The sequence below is a fragment of the Oxyura jamaicensis genome, chromosome 12 (genome assembly GCF_011077185.1).
Source record: "Oxyura jamaicensis isolate SHBP4307 breed ruddy duck chromosome 12, BPBGC_Ojam_1.0, whole genome shotgun sequence".
Lineage (NCBI taxonomy): Eukaryota > Metazoa > Chordata > Aves > Anseriformes > Anatidae > Oxyura > Oxyura jamaicensis.
Window position 1 is genome coordinate 977913 of NC_048904.1, and position 21161 is coordinate 999073.

Consider the following 21161-nt stretch of genomic DNA (forward strand, 5'->3'; position numbering starts at 1 on the left):
AGTACTGAGTGCAGACTGGAGCAGACCTTCTAGCGCATTCTTGGGTGTTTGGCCAAAGTATGGACATGGGTATTTATGGAGGTTTCTAATGGCTGCTCCCTCCATTGCTCGGAACTGACTCAGATCCTGAGCGAATGAGAAAGCTGTGCCAGCCTGACCAAAATGACCAGCACAGATAAAAATGGAGTCGATGTATATCACCAAGAAGCAAAATTGCACTGTTGGATACATTGGCGCGTTTGTGTAGAAATGACTCAGCTGAAACCACCCAGGTAATTTCAGATTTATATGTACCAGAGGGATGAAATTTGATCTTGTAGGTACTGATAATTTTCATGCCATTTTAGAAAAATCTCATTTATTTCTTGCTACTTCTGCAACAGTCAGGCTTCACTGTAGGAGGTGAAAAAGCTCTGATAAGCTGCAGTTTGGAAGTTAAAACTCCAACAGCATGATATGCAGTGTTTTGCCTATTCATGTTGTGTAAATAAATATCATTAAAAAAAAAAAAATCTCCCATGTCTATTAATGAACCAAAAGCATTTGTGCTTCTGAAAAGACCCCCAGAGAGTTGCTTTACATTTACAGATATTTTCAGATTGGCAGAGAGCCACTGGGCAATTTATTGAAATCACTGAAAGCTAGAAATGATGTGAGAGCTAGACATGGAAGCACAATTTCACAGATATTACAAGGCTGATTCAGATTTTTCGTACAAAGGAGAATGAGGATAACACTACAACTTGCTCCAAAACGATCGATCCTCTTGTTTCAGAAATACCTATACCTAATATAATCCTTCTAGATGGAAATAATCTTCAAAACAAAAACCAAACAAACAAACAATTCTGCTAGCTGTTGAGTTAAGCTATCATGAGTGGGATAGTCAGGGTGTGATGGGGTTCATTTCTTCAGTGGTTAGGGCTCTTACATTAAACTACAATTAACAAGTTGTTTTTCATTGTTCACACATTTTTTTAAGTTAGTCTATTTGTTCAAAATCACTTGCCAGTTTCTTCAATATATTGTTTTACTTTTTGAATAATATTCATTGCAAGGGTTCACTATTCAAATATCTGAAGTCTCAGGGAGGTTAGTTTCTGAAGCAATGTGGTATTGTTTCTGGTCACCAGTCAGGTGAGTTATGTAATCCAATGAATTGCAAATTGCAAACACAGCAATGGAGAATTAGCTGTAGCTGTGAAAGTCTGCCTCCTCATCCCTGTATGCCTCAAGATCTGCATTTACAAGTGGTGATAATAGCACACAGCACACTGGGATGATATATGTTTTTCTGCTGAGATATGGGTGGGACTATTGCATGAGAGGGTGTCTTTGGTGAGCCATCATGTAGAGCTGGGCTGAAGTGCAGCACTTGTTGATGACATTTGGTTAAGCTGCAGCTTTAAATTCAGCCCCATTTGTTTCTTCTTTGCAACTGCCTTTTGTGCCTCCTCCTAGATCCTGAATTTCTTTTAGAGCACCAAAGTCATTCTGCACTATTGCGCATTCTGAACATTAAAAAAAAAAAAAAAAAAAAAAAAAAAAGCATGTTGGCCCCTCTCTGCAGTTTCCATATAGCCTGAAGCATATGATGGATCCTCCCTTCCTTCTGTTATATTGTCTGCACCACTCGGCATGGTATAATTTGCAAACTTGCTGAGGGTACGCTCAATCCCACTGTCTATGTCATTGATAAAGATCAATTGATAAAGATCAGCACCAGGCCCAAGATGCAAACAACTAGTCACCAGCCTCCACCTGGACCTAGAGCTGTTGACCACAGCTCTCTGGCTGCAGCCATCCAGCCAATTCCTTATCCATCAAATAGGGCACCCTTCAAATCCATATCTCACCAATGTTGAGATAAGGTGTCATATCTCAAAAAAGCCTTGTGTCAAAAGCCTTACAGAAGTCCATGTAGATGACATTGGTTTGTCCAGATTAGCCTGGGTGAGCTGAATATTGGGATTTTACCTCTAGTTCTTGCAGAGAAAAGGTGCTCATGTCACTAAAGAAAATGCATCAAACATAAATATATGTGGGCATGCTGAAATGCACAGAACCATGTCAGAGACAATTACTACCAAAAAATGCACTTGAAAATCAATTCCACTACATCTAACAAAATAGGGTCAGAATAATTGGTGGAGGATTTGGAAGTCTAAGCAGGGGAAAAATGCTTTTAAAGGGCAAACCATTCAGTATCTCTGGCTTTGATATATTCTTTTCAAAGGGAGTGTTACAGATCCCAGAGACGTGTTCACAACACCTGCCCAAAGGCTGCACAGACAGGCATGCCAGATGCATGGCAGTGCTCCTGGCAAGCATTTGTTTGTAATCCACTGGTTTGGCTATATGATGGGAATTGCTATTTCTATACTGCACTAAACACACTAGATTTGCTTTGTGTCACTAGCATTTTGTGCAGGGAAGAATGTATGCTAAGCTGACTTTTGGCAGGGTGCGGGGAAGAACAGCTGTACAGCCAATAATTAATTCCATAATTACTTTAACCTAGACCAAAGCTGAGACCTTAAATGGAAACACAGTGCTGCCAGTGCTGTGATCAGCTATCTGTGGAGCCAGAAAATGCTAATGAAATAGGTCCCGCAACATCAAGAAAGAGCTCAGCAGACCTGAACCCCATCATTAGAAGCACAATGTGGGACTTTTAAAAGTAATATATTTCCACAACACTAATATGCTCCATTTTCCTGCAAAAGTTAGCAAATGCTCCAAAATGAGTGAAGGAGCCCTGAAAGGCAGAAGTGCACACTGACAGCTGTGTCTTCCCCCACCCCTGGGAGAAGCTATTGCCCATCTTTTGCATCTGAAAGCCTAGAGGACAAATGTCTTTTTTCCATAGTTTCTACTTAGAAGCTTCCTTCACAGTGACTGCTTGGATGTTGCTTGTCTCTCGACTGAGACTGAACTTCCCCCAGACACAGACACCAAGAAACAGATGTACTTTTTTCAGTATTTCTTCTTTTTTTAGACATTTCTGCCAAATGTCAGGCCAACGTCAGCAGGTGGTTTTGCAGACTTTCTGATCCAGCTGCACAAGTGCTTCTCATTGCTGTAAACCACATATCCCAGCAATGACACCCATAGTCTCTTGCCTGAAGCTGGAGGTCTCTCATTTAAGGCAGCAATGTCCGTGGTTCCAGCCTTCCCTGCCTGGATTCAGACCTTCAGGATGCCTTCAAGTAGGATGATGGCAGACCAAGCATGAGGGGCAGATCTTGCTGACCAGCTTCGTAAGCGTTCCCACACACCACCTGCACACAGTGGGATATTTTCAAAGGCATGGGTGGGATTTTTAAATTATTTGTTAAGAGCAGAGTGCTAAGCAAACATGGCAAGAGCTCCAGGCAATGAGCTGAATGTGCAGCTGATGAGCTGAAGATCTTGAGCTCAACTATCCTGCCCAAATGGCACTGTTGGCTTAGCTATGCCTGGTCTCCTACATGACTATATAAATAACTGCATAAATAAGTGCCTTTGGGTGTCTACCTTGGATTTTAATTTTCTGCCTCATAGAAAATGATATTTGTATATTAGAGAGGTGAAACATCATCAAAATATATTAACATGGTGCACAGAATGAAACCATGGAGCAGAACAGAGCAAAATGTCTGTAACCACAATATCAACTGCATGGCCTTTCTTTGCAGTGTTGCTTGCCAGTAACGATGCCTTGCACATATAATTGCTAGTTTCTAAATGCATTACTGGCTTTCAGGCAGAATTACTACAAAAATGATCCACAACAACTCTTTTTTTTTTTTTTTTTTTAATTTCATTTGTAGAAGTTCTGCAAGATTTGCCTTTTCTCTTTACTGTGAAAGCAGAGGGAATGGCTGGTCTTACACTTAAGAAAATGTAGACCATGTAGAAAATTTATGGTCTGAATCTGAGCGCTGATATTTGTAATGACACCTTCCTCAGACTCCCTAAAGTGCTGCTTCTGGAAAAGTGCTTGAAGGGAAATACACATACACAGTTGTATACATGTGTGTGTGTGTAATTCTCTACAAGTACTTGTATGTCCCACACCATTGCTCTCTTGTGGCCAAGGGCACAAGGCTGGTGTTTAAGTGGCTGCTGGCTACTAAAGAATTTGTTGGGGCAAAAGTAGACCTGTGCTTGTACCAAGAGATAATGAAAAATTTCTGCCTGCAATGAAGAGAAGGCTTATTTTCTGCAGCTGTCTGCCCTGTAAGTACTGTCTGTCTGTCAAGAACAAGAAAGCTTAGTAGACATCCATTACCTTTCAAAGTCTATTTAGAGTCCTTCAAATATGTAAGCTTATGAAGACCAGAGTTTGGTTTTGGCCTCTTTTGACCAGGTAAATGTATACTATTTATGTATATAAAGGAATATAAAATACTGTAATCGAAGGGGCAGTTCCTTCTCTGGCTGTATCACTGTATATGTGGAATAAGTCTCAGTATCATTGATGCTCTGCCCCTCATCAATAGTATACATGGCCATAGATTCCATCTTTACATGCTATAATTCATGAAGTACTGCTAATTCATTATCTGGTGGGTTAATGAACAGCAGACAATTAGTCCTTGTTCACTGCTACTCCATACTTATACTATGTGTCCTGCTGGTAAAACACTTTATTCTAAACTGGAGTTCTGGAATTTATTATTTTTTCTTCTTATTTCTGATGACCACAACTATTTTTCATAAGCAGCAGTGTTTCTTTAGTTTGTTCCAGCTATGGAGAAAGGATAATGGGGGGAAAATAAATCACAAATATGACAATGGTAATAGCTGGCATGAGTCGTCTTTTCCAATGCAGTGCATTTAGCTCTTCAATTTCTTGCAAAGAAATTTACTCTCTAGTAAAAGATGAGAGGTACCACAAAACAGAAGTGGTAGTAGTGCAGGGACTACTACTGCTGTTAGATTACAATGATAGCAACTATCGGTTCTATCACCCATACTTTGTAGCACTAAATCAAAGACTGAATTTGCTATGCCCTGGGAATTATACCCCAAATGTTTTGGTCCCTAATGTCTATTCTTTTCATATCCTTTCTATTTAAAGATTTCTTTTACAAGCAACTATATATATATATATATATTACTTTGTAAGGCCTAACCATATGAGGGCAAATATCACCCCATCACCTTTACCACATATAGCATATGTACCTGTGTACAACAATAGTCGGCTGTGCCTAGCGCTTCAGAGGTCCCAGGGACAGACAGCAGGAGGTGGTGCTGGGGGGACAGGACATGCTTTCACCTCCTGCAGCAAGGGCTGCGCTGAGATGGCCGATACAGCTCCCCTGCACTACCATGTGGCCACCACTGAAGGGGTTGGCCATTGTCACCCACCTTCTCCAGAATGCCTCGTTGTACCCAATGAAGGAGTTTAACAGAATTAAGAACATGGTAACTCATTGCCTGCAAACTTAAAATTCAACTTTGGAAATTTGTTACCACACCTAACTTTGTTTTCACATCTCATTTTGCTTTCACACCTCTGTAAGCTACAGTCTAACTAAAATTTTTGTAGTACTGTGTTTTACCTATTCCAGCTTGCTTCACATTTCATTTTTATCTACATGTATGATTTGTGTGGCAAATTTGTATTTATTTCCCTTGCTTTCCCTACTAACTTATTTTAGAGAAGCACATTTAAAATAAATCAGTAAAAAATGAGTTCTCAAACAGGGAAAACAGGGTGCACACATACTGAGAGTCATGTCTGCTTGCATCAGAATTTTTTTTTTTAAAAAAAGTCTAGTTATGTTTTTTGCACCAATTCAAAAACTAAGAGATTGCAGCTTCAGTTTTGACTCACCTCAGAGATACTGGCACAGAATGCAGTGTCCAAACCACATCCTTGTGCCTTCCATAAAACATTTGGGTTTTGCCAGTTCAAAGGGAAAGAATAGCATGAGGGCTCAATCCATCAGTCTTTTCTCCAGGGAGATTCTTGTCACAGCTGGGAGTGGATTAAGCTGATCAAGCCAGCTGCCTACTTATAATTTTTATTTTATTTTATTTTATATTTTTTTATTTTTAACTAAAAAAAAGCAGTAGGAAAGCAGTAGGCAGATGGCAGATGTCTATAAAACAAGTCTAGGCTTAATCTAGTTGGCCACTGGATGTCACTGATGGCCTCAGAAATACAATGCTAGTATGTAAATATAAACACAAGCAGCTATTAAAAACAAACAAACAAAAAACAACACATCATCAAAACAAACACATTTGAAGGAGAAATTGACAGCATCTTGTTAGCTCTTTTCAGATTTTACTGCTTGAGTTTTTAAATTTTTAGTGCAAGTATGTGCAAATCTTTCTCACTGTGGTAAAAGAAACAGTTGTTTCTTCACATATATATAAACTAGAATACCCACCGTTTCCATGAGCTGATGCAGAACCTCGTTACGCTCACAGATAACCAAACTGGAAAGAGGTGACTTGTAGCTGAAGTGAAACTCCCCCGGGTAAAGGGCAAGCACTGTGAAAACTTCAGAACGCATAAAAGGCTTGTTTTTATTTAGATCCATTCTCCTTCCTCAGATAGTCCCTCTTTAACTTTGACAAGTTTTGCCAAACTGTCAAAAAGCAAGATGGTTTGTGTGATCCCTGAGCTTGGGACACTTCTTGGCTTGGGAGTTTGGGTAACTCAGAAGAATCCTTTGGTGTTTTGGGTGCTCACCCATGCTGAAAAGAACTCTTGCATTTGGGGAGGTTTGCCAGTTGTCACTACCTCCAGCTAAAATACCCTAAACTGACAAGGAACTAAACCACTTTTGTTTTGATGGGTAAAAGTATGTTAGTGTTTAAAGCCTTTGTCCTCTGTTGAGGGAGAAGAAACTCCCCTCTAAATCAAGCTCAGACCTGTGCTCTGTAGTGCAGTTTCAGCATTGCTAAACATCTGCTGGCCTGTTAGTAACTAAAACACATTTCTAAAAAGAGCAAATATGAGTGTTATTTCCTTGCATTTTATTGGGATATAACTTGAGTGAGGTTGCATGAGACTGAAAGCTGAGTTACTGCTGTTGGCGTGCCTCAGCAAAAAGAAGTGACAACTGCTAATGGTGACTATGTGAATACTGTCTTCATTTAGCATTTGAACACACCCAGTGTTGACCAGTTATTTCCAGAGTAAAAAGCAGCCATAAAATGAGCTGGGTCCATAGCAATCCTAGGAAGACAAGGCTCCTGAATGCATACTGAGCAGCTAGAAGGCTACTCAAACTGAAAATTCAGGGGTTAATTTTCATACTAAGCTCCCATTTAGAAAAACATGAAACAGATGTTCATATCAAAATCTGGTATTTTTTCTCTAAGTGCCAAACATGAAAAAGAAGTGAAGTTAAAGCATGCATGCTAATAGCTCCTTTCAAATAGTTTAGTCTTTTTCAAATGCATAGATGTTCAGAAAATCTCAGTCTAAGCAATTCTGTGTAACTTTAAAAAAAATCTGTGCTGGCTTAAGCTAACAGAGTTGCTGCTTTATCTCAACAGGAAAGAACTTTTCTCTTGGGGTCTTCTGTCTCACCATCAAATTCTTGTGTTAAATTAACTTATTAATCAGCATGTACATATGTCTGTATATATAAGGATAACATGTGGCAAACAGGCAACCTGCACAGGGAGATATTGAGCACACCGAGGCTGCTCATGGAAAGAAAGATGCAGAGTAGTTAGAATGGTTCCTTGCCAGGTCCCTCTCTGATCAAAGCTGCAGTGATAGTCAGACATGACACCATAAATGAGAAATGTAGCACAACTAATACAATGTACTGCTCTCAGCATTTTTTCAGCCAATTTGCTGAAAATTGGTCAGGACTTTGGTCATCTGACACTTTGGGCAGCCCCTGGATCACTTTATGCCCTGCAGCTGCTGCATTCACTGTAGCTCACCGGCCTGGGCATATCACTCCGGGGGCTGTGGGTATGAATCCCATTCTGCATGTCTAGCTGACTTCCAGACAGATGCATGAGAAGATTGGAGCTGCTGCTATTTTTGTAAATCCAGAGGACACTTAAAAGTAGAAAAATGCATAATTATTTTAGATAAAGTCAGCTTCACTGACACTAGTAGCTTTGCAAGTGGTGCTGAAGATACTGTTTGTGTAAGCACATTTTTGACAGCTGCTCAGAACTGCTCTAGTTTAATGTAACTGCACCTCACCTGTCCTTCTTGCTGCAGTTATTTATCCAGAACAATTTTTCCAGCTGTGCTGACTGGCTCTTTCAGAGATTGTTGATGCTGCTTCTTGCTTTTCTTCTCCCTACTTGGCCTGTTCAGTAGGTTTTCTTCCAAGGCCATGGTGATTTAACTCCATGAAGCATTAACATGTTAAAAACCCCAACAGGTGGAGGCTGACCAGAGGTCCACTAAAAGCTGAATTCTGTCTCTGATATCTCTGATAGTGAAGGGATTGTGCCCTACCTAGTCCACCCTCCTGTGTCTGCTGCTCTGCAGGGTAAACTTGTATTTTGTACCCTCCTCTGTATCTTTTCTGGTTCTACTGTTTTTGTAATATGGGACACCAGGATCATACCCAGTGAGTGCATCAGAAATGTTTTGGTGACATGAGGTGATCCTTCCTTCTTGCCTTCCTTCCTTCCTGGACAACTGACAAGAGAACTGATGCTCTCTCACACCAGCTAGTACTCTTTTATTTAAGAAACCTTTTAGTCTTAGTCCAAACATAGCTGAGCTTGCTCTGAAGGAGTAAAGCTGAGTGCCAGAAACACTGCAGCTGTGCTGGAATAGCCCTTGGTCTAGACAGAGCACCTCTGCATGCACTGGGATTTTCTCCCATATATATGTTGCTGTTCCTAATCCCTTGAAGCAAGTATCAAGCCAGTGCCCTAATCTAGATAAGACTGCTAATAGTAAGAGTAATACGCAGGTTATAGGTCTCAGTCCTGGCCTTAGGTCATGCTACCACTGCAAAGTATAATGTCAGTCAAAGAGTATCCCTTGTTGTGTCAGCGGAAGTCCCTTCTGTGGACATAGTTATGACAGCACTGTGCATTCACCAGGGTAGCTTATTTCACGCATATTACACAGAAAAAGTGCAGTTTTGCCAGAATAGTCATGTCTACACCAAGCGCTAGGACAGTTCACTAGCAATAGCTACACCGAGAAAGTTCTTTGCTGTGGCACAGGTTTAGGCACAGGGAAATTGGGAGATCCTGCCCTAGCACATATAAAACTGCAAGGCATAAGGTCAGACAGTGGGAGACTGGGAAAAGTCCCAATTCCTAACATTACTGTCTCCTCACCTTAGTAGCAATGAGGTAGTGGCAGCTTGAGACACGCTGCCTCATGCAGAGGAGCTACAGGCCAGGGGAAGCTGACTATTTCTCTCTGTTTTAATTTGACCACTTAAACAGTTAATCCCTTCATAATGTCATTTTTTGGCATAGATACCATGTCTGTCTATTTCTGAAAAGATCTTTTTACTAATGTAGCTTTTTAATATATGAAACAGTTTGCATCAGGTTACAGTGCCTTAGCAGTAGCAGTCCAGTATCTTTAGGCATGCACACAGACAGACACACAGATATATGCTTCCACACATACACATTACCTGTAAACAGCTCTTGCTCAGTCCCTTTTCCTAGTTATTTTTTATTCATTTGCTCAGATTTTTTTCTAGTGTTTTCACATTTTCTGTTTCACTGACCATGTTGCTGCCTAATTCAAGCATGTTTAACCTAGGTTCTACTTCGCTTTAAACCCTCTTACTTGTAAATAATGAACATACTGGAGGGAGTCCAATGAAGGGCCACAAAGATGATTAAGGGACTGGAGCATCTCAAATGAGGAAAGGCTGGGAAAGCTGGGAAAACTGTTTAGCTCAGAGAAGAGAAGGCTCAGGGGAGATCTTAACAATATATATATAAATGTCTGAAGAAGGTGGAGTGTGGCTCTTTTCAGTAGTGCCCAGTGAGAGGACAGGAGATAGTAGACATAAACTGAAACACAGGAGGTTCCATCTGAATATAAGGAAACACTTTACTGTGAGGGTCACAGAGCAAAGAAACTGGTTGCCCAGAAGTCTCTAGAGCCTCCATCCTTGGAGATATTCAAAAGCCACCTGGACATAGTCCTCAGCAACTGGCTCTAGGAGGCCCTGCATGGGCAGAACGTGGAGTTAGACTAGATGACCTCCAGCTTTCAACCTCTGACTGAAATAGGATCATACTCGTACTAGGTTCAGCAGGACACTGGTCCAGGGAATTAGTTTTTTTTTTTTTTTTTTTTTTGTTTTTTTTTTTTCTTCCTTATATTGTGTGGAGTTTGTGACAACTTTGGGACACACTGAAGTAATTTAAACTGCAGTATCAGCCACTTGCAGTAGACTGTATATAAGAAACTGACTTTCACAATTAATATCAACATGCTGAACAGTCCTGATGCTGAAGAAGCAGCATCTGTAACTAGACAAATAGACAAGAGCAGCAGTGGATTTCTCTTCCACGATTCTTTTATTTATCCCTGCATGAAAGTGATGAAATGTTAGCTGTTGTTGCACGTGTGAAAAGATCTTGCACAGAGGACTCATGTCTAAGAACATGCATGTATGTGGTGTTTTTACAGCAAAACTAATGTTGGTTTGAAATGCCTAGGTATATGGTATTTTTAATAGAGCTGTGAGAGTTGTTTGCCTTTTTTTTTTTTTTAAAAAAAAAAAAAAAAGAAATAAAAGCTGAGAAGACATGTCTGTGTATGTCTTTTCCCCCTTTCTTTTCTAATGAATTTAATTTAATTTAATTCAATTCAGAAATATAGACAGAAATAGAGGGGGAGAGGGAGAAGAACATAGACAAAGACGAGAATGAATACTAGGCATGGCTTAAATAGGAAAACCAAGTTTCACCTGCAGCTTGGTGTTATTGTGAAAATACTTGTCTTTCCAACAGATGCTGATTTTTTTTTTTCCTTTTATCAAGTACCATATATGTAATGGGCCATGGGAAGGTTATGGAGTAACAGAGTAGCTAGACTTGACTGAAAAGATGTTTAATTTAAAGCTTACCAGATACCCTTCTGGCAACTTAATATTAAGGTTTTTATATACTGTGGGGTATATCTTGTTCATTATTCTATGTCTCATGAAAGTAAGAGAAGAAGGCAAGAAAGATGTTTTGAGACAAAATTTGAATAGAGACGTTATGATTGAGACAATGGATACAGAAACACGCTTTCATGGGTTGGAGAAGACTTAGTCGGCAAGGCAGAAAAAAGAAAGTATTAACTGTCATTAAACTGACACTAGTAAATTTGCTTTCCATCAGAAGATATCAAAACATTTCATTGTATTTCATGTCCCCAGCTCTAATGTCATAGTGTTTCAGTTTATATGTACCTTAATAAAGCAGGTATATTTGATATGTCATTTATTAGTCTGTGCTGGTTCGTTCTTTGGGGTGTGATAATTAAAATATAAATTCTTTAGATGATTTATTGACTTCAGTTCTTCTCTTCTGGGCTTGTTAATATGTTATTTGTGTATTCTGATTCCAATGGCTTAATGGTTTCTATTAAATAATGACTAAAACCCCTGTAGGGAAGCCAGATAGAATGAATGACTTATTCAGTGTGAGGTATCTGCAGATGATTGATTTAAAATCTTAGCAGTTTGGGGCTAAGGAAGAGTTTAAAATTAGTTTCATCTCCAAACACACAGTGACAAATCCATTGGATTGTTGTCAGTGAAATTGTTTGTATGCAAAAATGACTTTTTGTCTTTATTACACATTTGTTTCCTAAATTAGAGAAAAGATCTAAGATAAATGTTCAGCTCATCTGGTTCATAACAGAAACCATGACTATGGTGGATAGGGTACAAAGATGAGCTCATTCTTCTGAAACAGCAGTTTATTACCTAGGCAATTCTAAAGGTTCCTCAAGTCATGGCAAGGGTGGCAGAAGCAGCCTTTCCAAAAAACTATTCTTTGTAGTATCATGGTAGGCTGATGCCAAAATGGAGATTTCACTAATGACAGACCTCCCATCTCATAACTACTGGGTAAGTTTTCAGCATAAATATCTGTTCTGAAACGGATTGTAGAAAATTGTCTCTTCTTCCACTGAACAAGGATGACTTCCAGTATCATTAGCAATTGTTCCCAAGAAGATTCTGCTTTGGATTATATTATATATACAATGGGAATTTATTTGAGGTTTCCCAAGTTTACTAGTTCCATTCCCATGAGCTAACAGACAGTGGATCAAGTGCTTAACAGTCAAGTATTCCCATGGCAAATATCCACCAACATGAAAGCATCTGATGCAATGGCATAGTGCCCATTCTTCTGCTTCATCATTCTCTTTCAGTGCATACAGAGTTCCAGGAAAGGCCCATATCATGTATTAGCCTACGCAGGAGACACGAATCCTAACCTTTAAAACCTTATGGCTTTTTTTTTTTTCCTTTTTTTTTTTTTTTTTTTCCTGACCACTGGAAACAATTACAGCTCAGACAACACATGAGAATGTCTGACTGTCTGATAGCTTCTTAGTCCCTTGGCACTCAATAGCTTGATGAGTCTTTAGGCCTTTGTTTATTATAATCACAGTACCAGAGCCTATATTTGCATCAATGTCCTGCAAACGGGCAAGAACCAGGCAACTGCTGGTCAAGATGGCTGTCATTACATATCTATCAAATAGGTAAAATAAACAGGCATTTTCTTATTTCTGCATTTATGCCAGGCAGTACATTATCAGCCACCGATACCCATTTACACCTACACTATTACTGCATTTTTTGTGTTTGCCATTGATGAAAGCTTATACCCTTCATGCAGGTTAAAGTTACGATGTCTTTATGATCATCGCTCGTAAAGTTTACTTGCTACTGGGAAAGTTTTTTGTAGTCTTGGCTCTTGCCAAACACTTTCAAAACAAGATTTGTGCATCCATAGAAAGAAAATATATGGAGCTGGTGACTTTGTAATACTTCCAAGAGGCACCAAACTTCTAATTTTAGAGCAGCAGAATTTGATGAAGGTCTAGAAGTTGTGGAATTGAGAAAGATGGCAACTGAACAGTATTAAAAAAAAAAAAAAAAAAAAAAAAAGAGAGAGAGAGAGAGAGAGAACAAACAAAACCAGCTAGTCAGAAAACTTATGCTAATGGAGAGAAAACCAGTTTGCAGACAATTGTTTGTAGGAAAATGGAAAAATTATAATCTAGGAGGACAGCACTTACTTTCCAGATTGATTCTAAATCCTAACTAGAAACTAGATATCATTGGAGATTCTCCCACCTGCAGGCTATTGAAACTGTGACCAAGAGTATGCTGCTGTTGGCAGAGCTCATCAAGAAAGCTTGCAAGGGCTGGTTACTTTCAGATGTATGCCATTAGCTTTAGAAATTGTCAATGTAAATGAGAAAAATCCCAAACCTTCAGATCTTCAGAGATATGTTTCTTCATTTTTCTCAATTAAAATAGGCTAAGAAACTATAGGTGCATGTTGGTTGGTTACCAAATCATCCAAACTAATGATGAAGTAGGGATGGAGCTAACAAAAATTTTCAGTTGTATTACACAGTGAGTAGATATTATAATTCTACCTAAACCAGGATGCAGCCACAAGTTGTATCTAACCAATTCCATGAGTCACAATATGTATACATGCCCCTAAACCTTCCCATAGTGTTTCACATGGCCTGTATATCAGGGAAGCATTACTACTTTTGAAACTGGCAGGGTGGCATTGAGTGAGACCAGTTATGTGATAACTAAACAGGATAAATACTGAAAAGAACTCAAAAAAAATATTAACAGGAATTGATATAAATATACTTATAGTGTACTTTTCAAAAGTTTGGTCTCTGTTTATTTTTAGTAAACAACTGAAAATGTTGCTGCTTGCTGAAACTTTTGCAAACATGTTTGTTCTAAAGTGGCATGAAATTCAAAGAAAACTCAAATGTTCTACAGACATTACTGATGGCTCTACTTTAGGCTTTGACCCCATATATTTTTCATACAAAGCTCTGTCTCAGTCTAATTGACGTATATAAAGGCAAAAGCAAAGAAATATTAAAAACCCTGAATTTCTTAAATTATAAAAAATATTGGATTTCATTAGAACTTTTTGTTCAAAGGTAGTTTGGTTTTCATGTTCTCTGAATCAAAGAGAATTTATTCAGATGCGTTTTTAAAAAATTAGTTTAATCAGACTTTAATCAGACTGTATTCTGTAGTTTTGATCTGGTGTGCCTGTGTCAGCTTTCTTCAAATACCTCATATATACAAGCCTTTTGATGCTTTGAGAATTTTATTTGAAACAACAAACATATACAACTAAATTAATGTGAAATACCATTCTCTTTGAGCGTGGACAGTGAATGAGACAAAGAAAACGACTGTTAAATTTGTAAGGAGTATTTCCAGAAGAATTCAGAAGACCGGTATCTTGGTATAGCTTGCCCAAAACTCCACTTGTACAATTTCTTTTTTTTTAAAAAATAGCAGATTCCTGAAAACAAACAAACAAACAAAATAAAACAAAAGCAATGCTCACCCAGTCTAATAGCACTACCTGCTATGTAAAGTTCCAGGTAGTCCTATTATACTCAGCATAGTAACTGGTTTAATATATAATGCCACACAAGTGAAGTAATAGAATAGAGTAAGAATGGCCAAACTCTAGAAGCAATTTAATGTTTGTTTTGCATATGTGAATGATGATCCATTCTTGGCTCAAGGATAATATAAATACACATTCCTCAGAGGAGAGGAGAGATGAAGGATTGATGTGGATTTTTCAAGGATTTTTTTTTTTAAAGAATCACACAGAATCACAGAGGACATCTTGTTGAAAATCACCAAAATAAATTACACTGGGTAGGTGTGGTTCTGTTTCTGTCATTCAAATATCTGAATAGTAACTGCTGCTAGTGAGAAGAAAAAAAAAAAAAAAAAGACAGTTATTCAGGCATTGAATTCATATACTATTTATAATTACTTATAAACTGCAGTTCTTTAAGAGTAAATTATGATAGTAGAGGTTTCCATCAAGTTATGCATTATGCCCATTAAAACAAAAATAAAAGCATACTAAACAAAACATATATAGCAATTATTATTTTGAAAAAAACAAAACAAAAAAAAAAAAACCTTTCTGCAAATTAAGAAGGACTCATGTCTCTTATTTTAATTTTCTTTGGTAAATCACAGATTGTTTGTGTTTAAATACATACTGCCAGGAAAAATGCCTGCATATTAAAGTGCTTGAGCTGTACATTTGTACTCCATTAGGATCCAGATTTGCCTTTTTGTATATCCACCACTGTTGGCCTGCCAAAAGGATGCTTACTGACAGGTGTTGTAGGCATTGTAGCTTAAAAGGTTTAAACAGAGAAAATTAGGCTGTATAAGGGTAGGAGATTCGAGGACTATCCTGCCTCAAGTGTAATAGCACATTGGTCAGCAGAAAGTCCTACTCATTTCATTGGGCTGCAGAAAAATGCCAATCAAATTGGCTATGACAAAATTATAACCATATACTATATTCATTATGTTTCTGCTTATTTTAAAACAGACACAGCTTTAGTAGGCCCCACATGAATTGTGAACCAGCTGCTGATAGATGCCTTTTGTCTCAAGTTTACTTGAGCCAAGTGGGCTCCAGCTTCTCCAAACCCCAGCATACACACAGGCCATGGCCATTGCAGAAACGGAAATTCTCAGACCTGCTGCTGAGGTCTTTGCCCAGCAGCTTTGACACAGGCTTCTGGATAGCTCCAGGCTGTTCAGTCTCATTGTGGCACAATTATTTTATAACCTAGATAGCACAGGAGATGTATGAACAAGGCAAAATGAAAAGTCACCTGAATGCATTTTTCTTACTGTGATTTCTTCACTTCTCTTGGCACTTTGTTGGTTTTAGGGAGTCTATTAAGGAAACCAAGGTGCTACTTCTCTTCTGTTTCCTTGCTGCCTTGCAAAGAGCTTCTCCTTTGGAGCCTGACAACAGCCCTTACTGTGAGGCTTTGGCTCCTGCTTCATGTTTTGTCTCCTGTCACACTGCTCTCTCTGTTCCCCACCACCACCTCTTTTTTCTTTTCTTTTCAATTTTTTTTTAAAGGTGGTGAGAGATTCTTTCATTTTGAACTGCCTCAGCCCCTTGGTGAAATGATCAAAGCTTCCCACTTTGCTCCTTCTCCCTTTGCTCCCTGGCCTCCCTTCACTTTCTTTCCACCCTTCTGCTCTTAAAAAAAAAAAAAAAAAAAAAAAAAAAAAATTGTCCTAAGTGGAACAATCTGTTCGTATAAGGAAATTCTCTTCAAATGGATGATTAGTAAAGTTGAGTGGCTCTCAATTATTAATCGGATGCTAAGCATAAGAATTTATTCTGTCACCACCTTTAGGTTTTAATTCAAAGTAAAAACAAATACAAATGAGGCACTAATAAAGTCTCAGTCTCTGACTGGAGCATTTGATCTGACATAAATATAATATGAAACAGAATGTTAAAATTCTACATGGAAAGATGCACTGAATCATCAGGAGTATGACGTTTTTAATCTCTGTGAAACCCTTCACCTGCATCTTTCCTGCATGTTTGTACATCGTTTACTGCTTTTTTTCCTACCTTCTGGAGTATGGCAGTGGGATAGATTATTTTTTATTTTTATTTTTATTTTTTTACCAAGGGGGGATCTTAACAGAAAACATAACTGCATTTACATGGGATTTCCAGAAAGTATTTAGACATTCCTTGGCTAATAAACTTATTTACCACAAGTGGTAACATGCAGGTGTGCATTCTTAAACAAGCAAACATCAATTTAAAATGAGTTACACAAATTCTGTGGATGCAAGATGAATCTTGCATACTGTGAACTTTCAAATTGCTTTATTTTATTGTTCTGTGTATTAGCAGGAGTGAAAGGAAATTTAATGAAAATAATAAAGGAGGCATTGAAGTAAGGGAAAATCTTCTACCAATGGCTCTCTTCCCACCTCATTACGCCTGAGAAAAAATGTTCTCTAAAAAGACGATCTGATACATACCTGGCTTTTCTGGTGGTGGTTTGTTTATGGTGCCCAAACTACTTTGCATCTGTGCTTTCTTCTGCTCGGCTTTTTAATAAGAGATGGGTGTCATATGATACTTATTTTTGGGTACCATCTGACTGGAGACCAAACACAAACCTTACATTTACCTGGCCAAAACATTATTCCATGAGAAACCGGTGATGACTGCTAATGTACAGAAGAGACCACACTGCAACAAGGTTGGTCCACAGTTCTACCCTCCTCATTTGGTTGTCTTAGCACTTCCATCCTAGGCGTATAGGCTGCAATGCCAAATCCTAGCAATAGTTTGTTCTGTCAATCACTTTCTAAGCCAAACCAGGTGTATAAAGACTTAGCACTCCTCTTCACGATATTTAACCAAACCTAGGATCCCTTGGGTGAGACTAAACTGACCCGCATAGCCCTACAATCTCATCACCCCCCTTAACCCTATGAAATACTGTGCCAGATGAAGCACGTTTGCTGTGCACTCTCCTTTATGACTGACATGTTTCTCTTACGTACAACATTTACTTCCACTTTAACATCTCAGCCTCAGCAAAACCCATGCAAAGACAGATGTGAGGTCAGCAGGAACCCAGCTTATGCCACAGCAAAGTGGGGCTCCCAGCACCAGGCTGTTTTTGTGGCTGTGGTCCTCATGCCCAAGGCAAGTCTCCAATGGGCAGCACAGCAGCAGACTTTCAAGGCAGCGTCATCTTCCTCTTGTAATTCCATTTTCTCTTTGAGAAGATATAACATCCTGGGTTAATAGCACACATGAAAGTCAACAGGAAAGAAACTGATGGATAAACTTATCACAGAGGGTAGCAAACAATCACAAATGTAGGTCTGCTTTCAGACCCCATGCTATACCACAGCTTGGCATTCTTTGATCACCAGTGGGAGATCTGACAAACGTTAAAGGAAAACAAGGGGGAGGTTTTAAATGCTTGTGAGAGATTTCAGTTCTCTGAATCCTGTTTATCTTAAACAAAACAAACATTATCTTCAGTAACTTGTGCCTGTGACTTATTTCCCATACACACCGTAGATTAGCAAAGCATGTTTTTAGATTTGTTGACATTTAATAAAAGCTAAACACTCCAGGGGAAAATAAATAGTTTTCTTTTTTTTTTTTTTTTTTTTTCATGGCTGTCACTGAATTTCCTTTTAGTTGGAATCTTAGCTGGGTTCTTCTAACATTTATATTCAATTACAATCAAACACAGCCAAGAAAGCTGAAACCAAAGAAGCAGGTTTGTATCTGTATATGGCGACAATCATTTTATCATATTGGCATGTGCAGTATGAAAATATGCTCTTATTAATTTTACTTGTACTAAACTCTTAAGGAAACCTGGCAAAAATACAGGTTTGCATGAGTAATCAGAACAGTCATTTGGAGGTTTAGAAATGGAATCATTGACTTTATGTAGTTTTGCAGTTATGTTTTAGCTTGGGTCTCTGAAACATACCATTCTCATTCAGAGATCAAAATAGAGCAGTTAGAGATAGTCAGCTGGAAAAAAAAATACAGCTGTTAAAGTTTAAATTATCTGATAATAAAATATGAAACAAAATAAGTTACTTTAATTAGCCACATTTGGAATCACATTTGAAAGACAAAGCATGTATCATGAAGTTATATTAATGTTATTCTCTTAGAATTTAATTTTGCACTTCACAAAACCTAATATAACCCATTGGATCTAATTGCACAAAATTATCAATTAAAATATCTACATTCTGGCATTATCACTCCACATGTATTTGCATTCAACATGTTAAGTGTTTAAAAAAGCGACACCTAAGAAAGGTGTAATAGCCATTAGCAAGTCCTTCCACAGCCTTCAGGTCTGGCCAAACAGAAGTGTTAAAGCACATTTTCACCTAAAAGCACTTAGGATGATCACTTAAATAGCATCAGGAAGCATCAGATAGGGGATTAAAGTATTGTAAATTATGAGTTAAAACATGTAAGCATTTCATGAATGTTTATACAGGAATATATACATACACATACACACATACATATACTTTCCATATTTAGTGTTAATTTTGGAAACGCAAAGTAGAAAATATCTCTCCCTTTAAGTGATTTATAATGTTCATGCGCCAAATAATTGTACAAGTATACATATTGAACTGAAAATGTATTTTGCAAATTACTGGACCTACAGTGTTCCTTGTGCTACTTCTTGCTTTATGAAAACTTGAGAACTTATCTCAGATTTCTGTTCTATTTTAATAATAAGGATTTATTTATTTATTTATTCATTTGCATTATCCTGTGATCTGCTGCAAACAAGTAAATTTACTTAGTGCTGCTAAAATAGGCTCACTGTTACATAAAAGGGCAGTGCTGGTAGTGAACTGGATATGAAAGGTTCGCACTAGTAAAAAGAAAACTTTTTTTCCCAGGACCATTTTTTCCTACTGTCTCATGGTGATGGAAAGATCAAATACCATCTTAAACACAATAGTTCTATGCTTCAGCAACAAAATGCTACTTTTTAATGCAGAATTAAAATGAAAAAAAGTCTGTTGTTTGACAGCCTCTCTGAAAACTCCTTGTCTCTTTCTCTCATCTCAGTGTATAATGAATTCCAAAGCTGTGCCCTATTACTTTGTTACTCTGCACACGCAGCCTCCCCCACAATTCTTCCCACCATCAGACTTTTAAGTCATAGGCTAATAGCAGATCCACAGTGCTAGTACGTTTCCCTGGGATTTGGAAAAAAATCCTTTAAATAGATTTTTATTGGTTTTTAAGAACAAGGTTATTTTGTGTTAATAATGGGCATACATTAGGCTTTAGATAATTGCTTTATGTAACTTAAAGTTTTGGCTTTCAGCTAAATAAACACTGTATGTGTTCACAGGTGTATTGTCCTCAAGGGCATTCTGCTTTTCAGGGTGGCAGCTGCTGCCAAGGTGTTGCTGATACAGCTTTGTGTATAATTTATTGGAAACAGGTGCTGGCTTATGATGAAGATAGACAGGAAACTAAAGCAGACAACATGTTTAACCACCATTTAAAAAGTTCAGGTTCAGAAAGACAATATGTCTGAGATGTTTGGTGGATGTTGCCAGCATCTTAGTGAGAGTTTACAAGCTCCCAGAAATCACCATAAGGAACAGATTGTCTACAAACTGCAGGAATTGCATTCTTAAGAGCATTGTATGCTATTGTGTCAGAGTTCATTGATTACACAAATCCTGTCATTTCTAAATAATAAAAAAAAAAATTACAAAATGTGTTCCCAGGCTGATGTTATGATCAACTTCGAAATAAAGTTATACCTAGGATAACTCTCAGGCCAATGGATGCTGTGTAGTATGTACTGTTATGTGCATGTGCCTGGTGGAACATTTGTACCCTTGCAGGGTTCAACAATTTTCCTCCCATAGTTTACTAAGTGAGGACTGTGTGAATGAATAACTTGTAAGCACTGATATGTCAAGGCAAAAGTGGAAATCTGATTCAAATTTGCAGAGACGGGAATGAAGCTTGAGATTAGAGTTCCTTTGCAATCAGTAACTTACCTCAAAAGCTATGTAATGCATATGGCATATGGGTGGGCTACAGTGTGTTATGTGGGCTGCTGTTGTAGCACATCAGCATACCCCAGTAATGGAGCAACAGAGCAGAGATTGGATTCAGTGCACATGGGAATAGGTGGAAAGCCTTCTTTTGACCTCAATGGGCTTTGGATGAGATCCCAGGAGAAAAAAATAAATGTCTTTATTTTCTGTGGCCAAGTTAAACCATTACAGTTACCTAAACATTGCTTTTTCCTTCCCCCATCTTACTTCTCTTCACTTTTATTGTAGTTTTAAACATTTTTTAAATAAGAAACTTTCAATAGCAGTTCATGAGGATGTTTATTCATGGACAGCAGTTTGCATATTTTAGCAAGTAATCTCCAGTTTAATCTCTAGACCTTATAAGATACATATGTAGTAAATATGCACACTAAATATTTTTAAAAGAAGTTAAAGTGTGTGCACAGTTCTTAAACCTCAAACCTTAAATATCTCAATGATTTACATTTTAAAAAAATACCCAGAGGCATTATACCACATTATGGGCTAATAGCCTGCCAAATTTTTTTTTTC

The 21161-nt window shown here is 38.1% G+C and overlaps 1 long non-coding RNA gene across 1 annotated transcript; it reads right to left on the reverse strand.

The window, feature by feature from the left end:
- Positions 1 to 16091: 16091 nt before the first annotated feature.
- On the reverse strand, positions 16092 to 21136 carry LOC118173027. The gene is made up of 2 exons (XR_004753966.1): positions 20589 to 21136; positions 16092 to 18561 (listed from the first exon to the last, which is right to left on the reverse strand). It is a non-coding gene; the product is annotated as an uncharacterized LOC118173027 (long non-coding RNA).
- Between the last annotated feature and the right edge of the window lie 25 nt (positions 21137 to 21161).